This window comes from Microtus ochrogaster, chromosome X (genome assembly GCF_000317375.1).
Source record: "Microtus ochrogaster isolate Prairie Vole_2 chromosome X, MicOch1.0, whole genome shotgun sequence".
Lineage (NCBI taxonomy): Eukaryota > Metazoa > Chordata > Mammalia > Rodentia > Cricetidae > Microtus > Microtus ochrogaster.
In genome coordinates, this window is record NC_022026.1 from 29,820,768 (window position 1) to 29,828,008 (window position 7,241).

The 7,241-nt window shown below is 42.0% G+C and overlaps 1 pseudogene; it reads right to left on the reverse strand.

Annotated features, from left to right (window-relative positions):
* Positions 1-848: 848 nt before the first annotated feature.
* Positions 849-1,323, reverse strand: LOC101989109 (annotated as a pseudogene).
* Between the last annotated feature and the right edge of the window lie 5,918 nt (positions 1,324-7,241).

Genomic DNA, 7,241 nt, shown 5'->3' on the forward strand with positions numbered 1-7,241 from the left:
CTTCTGTTGCAAGATCATTGGGTTCTGGTATTTTCATGTTGTTTTTCAGATTATTGGGTGAATTCTTGCCTTGGTGCCTGCCCATCTCCTCCTATTGATGCTATATAATGGGTCTTTTAGAACTGGATCAGGTTTCCCTGCTGGCCAGGGGTTCCTCTTACAAAATGCTCTCGCTCTGTTTCCTGGCTCTTGCCGGGGGCCAAGATCCCTCTCACCCCTCAGAAGGGTCCTCCTTTGCCAGGGACCTCGCCAGCCAAAGGCCTACCTCTTTGATTTAATTGTAGTGGGGTGATCTGCTCTTGGTGTTACACGCCGGTCCCTGCCACCTGTGTCTGCTGCCACGCCGGTCCCCACCACCTGCGGCCTGCGTTGTCTGACGCTGCGCCAGTCCCCGGAGGTCCCCACTGGCTGCGCAGGCAGTCCTGTTAGATTATTTTCAGTTCTTCAAGAGAGACTTCTACTTCAGAGAATATCACCAAGGAAAGTCAGGGCAGGAACTCAAGGCAGGAACCTGGAGGCAGGAACATGGGGTGGGCTCCCTCTATAGTATATTTAATGCCTGAGATTATCTCTTCCATCTCTTGTATTCTCTTGGTTTTTCTTGCATCTGTAGTTCCTTATCTTTTACCCAGATTTTCCATTTCCAAAATTACCTCAGTTTGCATTTTTGTTATTGTCTCTATTTCAATTTTCAATTCTTGTACTGTTTTCTTCACCTGTTTGTTTTTTCTTGGCTTTCTTTAAGGGATTCATTTATTTCTTCCAAGTTTTTGTTTGTCTTTTCTTCCACTTCTTTTTTTTTTTTTTGAGTTTGAAATGGACTTTATTCAAAACTCTGATCTACCAAGTTAGCATTTTCCACCAAGTCGGGTCGCAGAGGCCTTCACAGGCTTCACAATCTTTTGCTTAGGTGCTGCTTTTGTAGGAGCCTTGGCAGCAGCCTTTGTGGTCTTCTTGGATGCCTGCTTAGCCTTTTTTGCTTCCTTGGCAGCCCTGATGGCCTGCTCTCGCTGGGCTTTCCTAACTTCTGTTTTCTGATTCCTCTTGGCCATTATATCAGCAAGGGATGCACCAGTGATGACCCGCTAGAATTTGACTGCACGGCAGGTTCTTTTCTTTTGAATTTCTTCCGACTGTCCTTTCTTGTGTTTCGTTCTGTACAGGACACTCCAGTTTTATCTGCTGGGGATTCCTTTTGGACAGCAATGCGGACTCGCATTTTCCATTAAGAAACTGGAAAACCTTCCCGTCGGTCCTGGCATAGTGCCGCCCGTGTCCGGGGTAGATCTTGTACCCACTGAAACTGCAGAGCTCGACCTTCATGATGAGACCTGCCGCCCGGCCGGAGGAAAGATGGCAAAGAGAGAGTTTTCTTCCACTTCTTTAAGGGAATTTTTCATTTACTCTTTAAGGGCCTCTATTTTCTTCATAAAGTTATGTTTAAGGTCATTTTCTTCTGCTTCATCTGTGTTAATTAGGATTTTCATTTATTGCTGATGTAGAACCACTAGTTTTTGGTGGTGCCATATTGCTCTTTATTTTGTTGAATATTCTTACACCGTCACCTACCTACCTTTTCCTCCATTGTGTACAGGTTGGACCTGCACTTCAAGGGTTCATCTTCTTCCAATTGGTGCAGGTGGGGCCTTTGACTCTGTTGGTCACTGATAAAGTTTTGGGAATTTCTCGGGGTAAGGGCAGGGCTAAGGCTTTGGTGGTCATTCCTCCAAGTTTAGGTGGGGCCAAGTCTCTAGTTTTCCCATTTGTGGTGGGGCATGGTTGTAGGTGGGAGGCTGCTCACATGTCTCTAGGGCTTCGGAGGGAGGGGGTGGAGTGTGAGACATGCCTCTGGAAGCTAGGGCCTAGAGAGCAAGATTGTCCAGTTGGGGAACCCAGACACTCATCTCTCCAGATATAGTCAGGGACAAGGCTCTGGTGGGTGCAGATGCGGTGGGCAATGGTTGCGATTGTGTTAAGGCTGCTCTTGGGCCCCTGGAAATTAATGGGTGGGGGTGAGGCAGTAGATGCACGTCCAGATCCTAGAACATAGACAGTAGGGCCCTCTACCCGGGAACCAAGACATTCACCACTCTAGGTACAGTCAAGGCCAATGCTCTGGTGGTCACTGATGCTGTGGGGGAGGCTTGTGGGTGTGGGAGTCTGTTCCCATGTCTCTGGAGCTTTGATGGATGGGGCTGGGGCATGGAATGTACTTCTGGGGACTTTGGATTAGAGAGCAGGGCCCTCCAGCAGGGTACTCAGACATTCACCTCTCCAGGTGTAGTCAGTACCTGCTTGTGTTTTCTTCTAAAATGAATTTATTTGTATTGACTTTATTCTTCATGATGCATAATTGTTAGTATGGGAATTCATTTATATTTAAAGTAATAACTGACCACAAATGACTTATTATTTACATTTTGTTAAATATTTTCTGTATGTCTGGTATTGACCCTCATTTCTTTTGTTGCTGTTTCCTTTTATATAGCATTACATTGTAGTGACTTGCTCCAATTTTTTCACTTTGTTATACCAACTGAAATTTATTCACAAACAAGAATACTAATGCTTTCATGCATGTATTCTCCTTACTTTCTCATCCATGTTGAGATTGTTTGTATAAAATTTGTAATATCTAGCATAGTTACAATGACAAAGTTTGCTTTTAACTTTAAATTCTACATCCTATATAAAAGTAATTCATGTACCATCAATATAGTGTTAAAGAATCACACATTTTCTACATATTAACCCTTACCAGAGCATTTGTAGTTTTATACAGTTTCCTTTGTCCTCTTTTTCTCAGCTATAGGTCTACTTTTTAAAAAAGACATCAGAATTTATTAAATAACAGTAAATCTGCATACTACATCAATTTTGTTGTCTATAATTCACTAAGTACTATGATTTCATTTTTTTATTATAGCCACTAACAATCCAAATCGTTTTTAACCTTAATCATGCATTATACTTTAGACAAAAAAATGTAGGCTACAATGTAGCTAAGGGTGAAAGAATCAGAGATGCCAAGCTTGGTGGGGCAGGCCTTTATTTCCAGCACTGAGAGGCAGAGGCAGGTCATGGTTTTCTGTGAGTTGAGTCCAACCTGGTTACATACCAAGTTATAGAACTACCAAAAGAGGGAATCTCAAATAACAACAACTGCAAAAATTAAAGAGGCAGGCTGTATATGTAGCTTAATGGGTAGAATGTAGAAGGCTTGCCCGGCAAGCAAGAAGCTATAAATGTTTGGGCCAGAGAGTTGGTTCAGTAGGTAGACACTGATAACCAAGATCAATTCTAGGTCCCTATAGGAGAACTAATTCCTACAAACTGGTTTAGGACCCCCCCAACACATAAACAATAACCGTTGTACATGTGAACACATACTATGGAAATAAAAACTGTGGGCTTCTTTTTCTCAGAAAAATTATAAAACCAGGTGTTACCTTAGCACTTGTAATTCCAACAGTCAAGAGGCAGAGACTATCAGAAACTCAGAGGAACAAACTAGGAATTTAGTCATACAGGTGGAGGTGGTGCACACCTTTAATCCTAGCACTAGGGAGAGGCAGGCAGATCTTGGAGTTCAAGGCCAACCTGGTCTGTGGAGTAAGTTCCAGGATGGGCTCCATAGCTACTGAGAAATCCTGCCTTCAAAAACCAAAAACCAAAACAAAACATAACAAAAAACGAAGAAACTAGACATATGAATACAGCTCAGTAGTACAGCTCTTCTCCACAGCATGTGAGGTCAAGTACAATTTCCACCACTAAATTAAGAGAAGTCAGCCAGGCACAGTGGCACACACCTTCAATTCAGGTGGATTTGACTCTGAGGCCAATCTAGTATACTTAGTGAGTTCTTGGACAGTCAAGACTATGGAGACACCCTGCTTCAAAAGAAAAAAAAGTTCAGGCCAGGATGTATGAACCTGTAACCCCAGCATAGGTTTAGCAGAAACAGACAGACCTGTGGAGCTCTCTGGGCAGCAGGTTCAGGTGAGCCATAAAGCCTCTGGTTCTATGAGACCCTTGTTAAGGGGAATCAACCAGAGTAGGATAGAGGATGGCTGATATTTTCCACAATCACACATAACAGTCAATGTTTCCCACAACCTTGTTTGTGGACACACAACATGCTATATACACACGTACAAACACACACACACACACACACACACACACACACACACACAACCTCCAAAGGTCTATCAGTCATGGTGTTGTGCTGTAAGCAGCCCAGGGACAGAGTTGAGAGCTCACTGTAAGCCATGGTCTAATGACACAGATCAGTGGACATTGCCATGGTCCAAAGCTTGTAGTCCTTCTTTACCTGACAGGGGCAGGGCTACAGTCTTCAGTGGTCTGGAGTTTGTAGCAATGACATAAAAGCTGATTCTTTGCTAGGGTTTATGTCTACTTGCCCTGGTTCCATTAATAAACTCATAGGTGACAGTATTTTGGGAGTGTACATACATGATTTACCGTGTATGTCACAGTAATGCTGGGTGGCACCTGACTCACAAACAAGGCAGTTATCCAGCCTTAGGCCGACTTTAACACTTCTTTTAAGGCAAGTATTGTTGGCGATAAATGCTCTCAGCTTTTTTCTCTGGAACTGTTTCTGTTTCTACTTCATTTTCAAAGCAGATTTGTTGAATATAGTATTCTTGACTGGAAATTTTCTTTCTGTTTGTACAATTTGAGTTATCATCACACCCACATGTAGCCTACCAGGCTTCTTTGGAAAACTTTTACAGTGATATTTTAAGCATCATTTTGTATGTAATGAGCTGCTTCTCTTTCTCAGCTTTTAACAAAGCAGTTTCCTTTTTGGTTTAGATTTGTGACAGTTTGATTATAAGGTGTCTAACATGCCCTAAGGCTGTTTGGCCAGTGTTTCATTTTCTGTTTTCCTCTTAGAAGTGTAGTTGCAATTTAATAATTTTCTCCCAATTACAACAAGTTTTGTATTGATGTAGGTAAATTGGGTATCATGGGTGAAGTACTGTTTTCTCTCTCTCTCTCTCTCTCTCTCTCTCTCTCTCTCTCTCTCTCTCTCTCTCTTTCTCTCTCTCTCTCTGCTTTGAGATAGGATAACACTCTTTAGCTTATGCAGCCTTTGAACTATTGGCAATCCCCTTACTTCAGGCTTCCAAGGACTGAGAATACAGGCATGAACAACAATGCAGAGGGCCATGGGAATGTCACAATGTGTTTTATGCTTTTGGGAATATATAGATGGAGATGGTCAGAAGGATGGTTTACGTTTAGTCTGTATAGCTTTGTTAAGGGGAAATAGCACTAGGATATTTTACATTACTCAGACTAACAAAGGATTCTCAGTCACAAAGATGGCCTTTTACACAGACAGCTAAATTTAGACTTCAGAACAGATTCAAAATAGACTGATTGTCCCTGGAGACAATATCTGGTTACCCCTGGAGACAAATGAATGTGGTCATTTTCCCAAGTGCTGTTTATTGCTGATTCAAGGTCAGAATTTGAAGCAACTTTAGTTTGCACGTACTTCCAAATCTGAGGGTTCAGTCAATTGTTTACTCTCTGGGAAACCTGATCAACTTAAAGCTAGATACAAGGTCATGGTTGCTCATAGGTTGATCATTGTGACATCCCTAGCCTAAGGGAAACTATGTGACTTATCTTGGGTTTTGGGAATGGGCCTGGCCCTAAGAATGTAACTTATAATTGTCCAGAGTTTGACTGTGTGAGAGCAGATGCAGCAGAGCAGGAGTTCTGGTGGAGAGAGCAAAAGAGAAGCATGTAGAGCTAATTATGATGTTCAGGGAGAATTGTATTTTACAAAGCATGAATAAAGTATGTTACTTTCTAATTGTGTGAGCCTAATTTTTTTTCTTAAAAGCTTTTTAAGTAGGTAAGATTTTTTTCCTAAAACCCTTGCTACTTTAAGGCTTTCTTTATATTACCCTGGAGAAGATCTTGGAGCTGACCTTCTATGGTCCTCATTACCACTACAACCAACATTATTGACCATTTAAATGTGGTTTACCCTTGCCTATAAATCTGTGATTTTTATATCATTTCTAGGTTTTCATAAGACAGTATGGTGTTTCAAAGTCAGTATTTCTGTGGAAGCATGAGGACTTCATATTCTTTTCCATTTCTGAAGTTATTTCTGAATATCCATTCAAATTATATGATACGATTCATGTTACTATGAGAGAAATATGAGCCTGAAATTGAGTATTTAATGAAATTTTCACAGTTTTACCAATAAAGATTCAAACTGTTATTCAAATTTTCCAATTGAGTAAATAGACTATTTAAAATGATTCCTTAACTAAGGGGACAAGGATGAGAATTTAGTTAAGAGATAGAAGTGGTAGAATGTTTGCCTAGTATAGTCAAGGATGTGGCTTAAGTTTGAGATTCATGGCCTGTTATATGACTTCCAATTGGTATTCATAATAATAAAAACCTGAGAGCCAGATATTGGGGCAAATGCTGAAAAGATCAGAGAGAGAAAGGAGCAAGCCACAGCCAACTCTTACCTTGCTAACTCCTCAGACAAAAAAAGAACTGAGCTCCTGTCTCCTTTTACTTTTTATTTCTCTCTCCACCAAGAAATATCACTTCATGTCTGTCTATATTCTATAATTGAGACCTATGGTTAATTACTGTTTAGCTCCACTCTCTGATTTTCAGTTGTAGGGTTAAGCCAGCCCCTTTAGGGGGCGGGTTTGCCTCTGGCAAATGTTTACTGATAAATTGGGTGAGCAGAGCTTGCGCGCTCCCTTTTTTCCTGCCTCCTGTGAAACGGCTACACGGGAACATCAGTTCTATAAGTTCATTTAAACATTAAAGCTGTATATATTCTTTAATATCTGCCTTGCATTTATTTACGCCGATACATTGGTGCCCAACGTGGGGCTTTGCGGTTACCCGCCCCAAATCGTAGGCTCCTGGGGGCTACCGCTCCCAGCAGCACCTCCCCCCAGGTCTCCCTGGATGGCAAACTGGCTGCGGAAGCAGCTGAGATTCTGAGCGACTCGATCTTTCCTGGTGCTTGCTAGAGAATCAAGCGGGACAGGAGAGCTAGCACTCCCCGGTGGTTTGAAATCTGCAGCACCTCTGTAACAGCCTGATCAGTCTCTGTTCCCCTCCCACCTCCGCCGGCACTCGGTTCACGTGACAGCGGCCCTGCAAGCCGGCTCAAACACGCCGGCATCCCTTTGTTTTTTTTTTTTAATTTATTT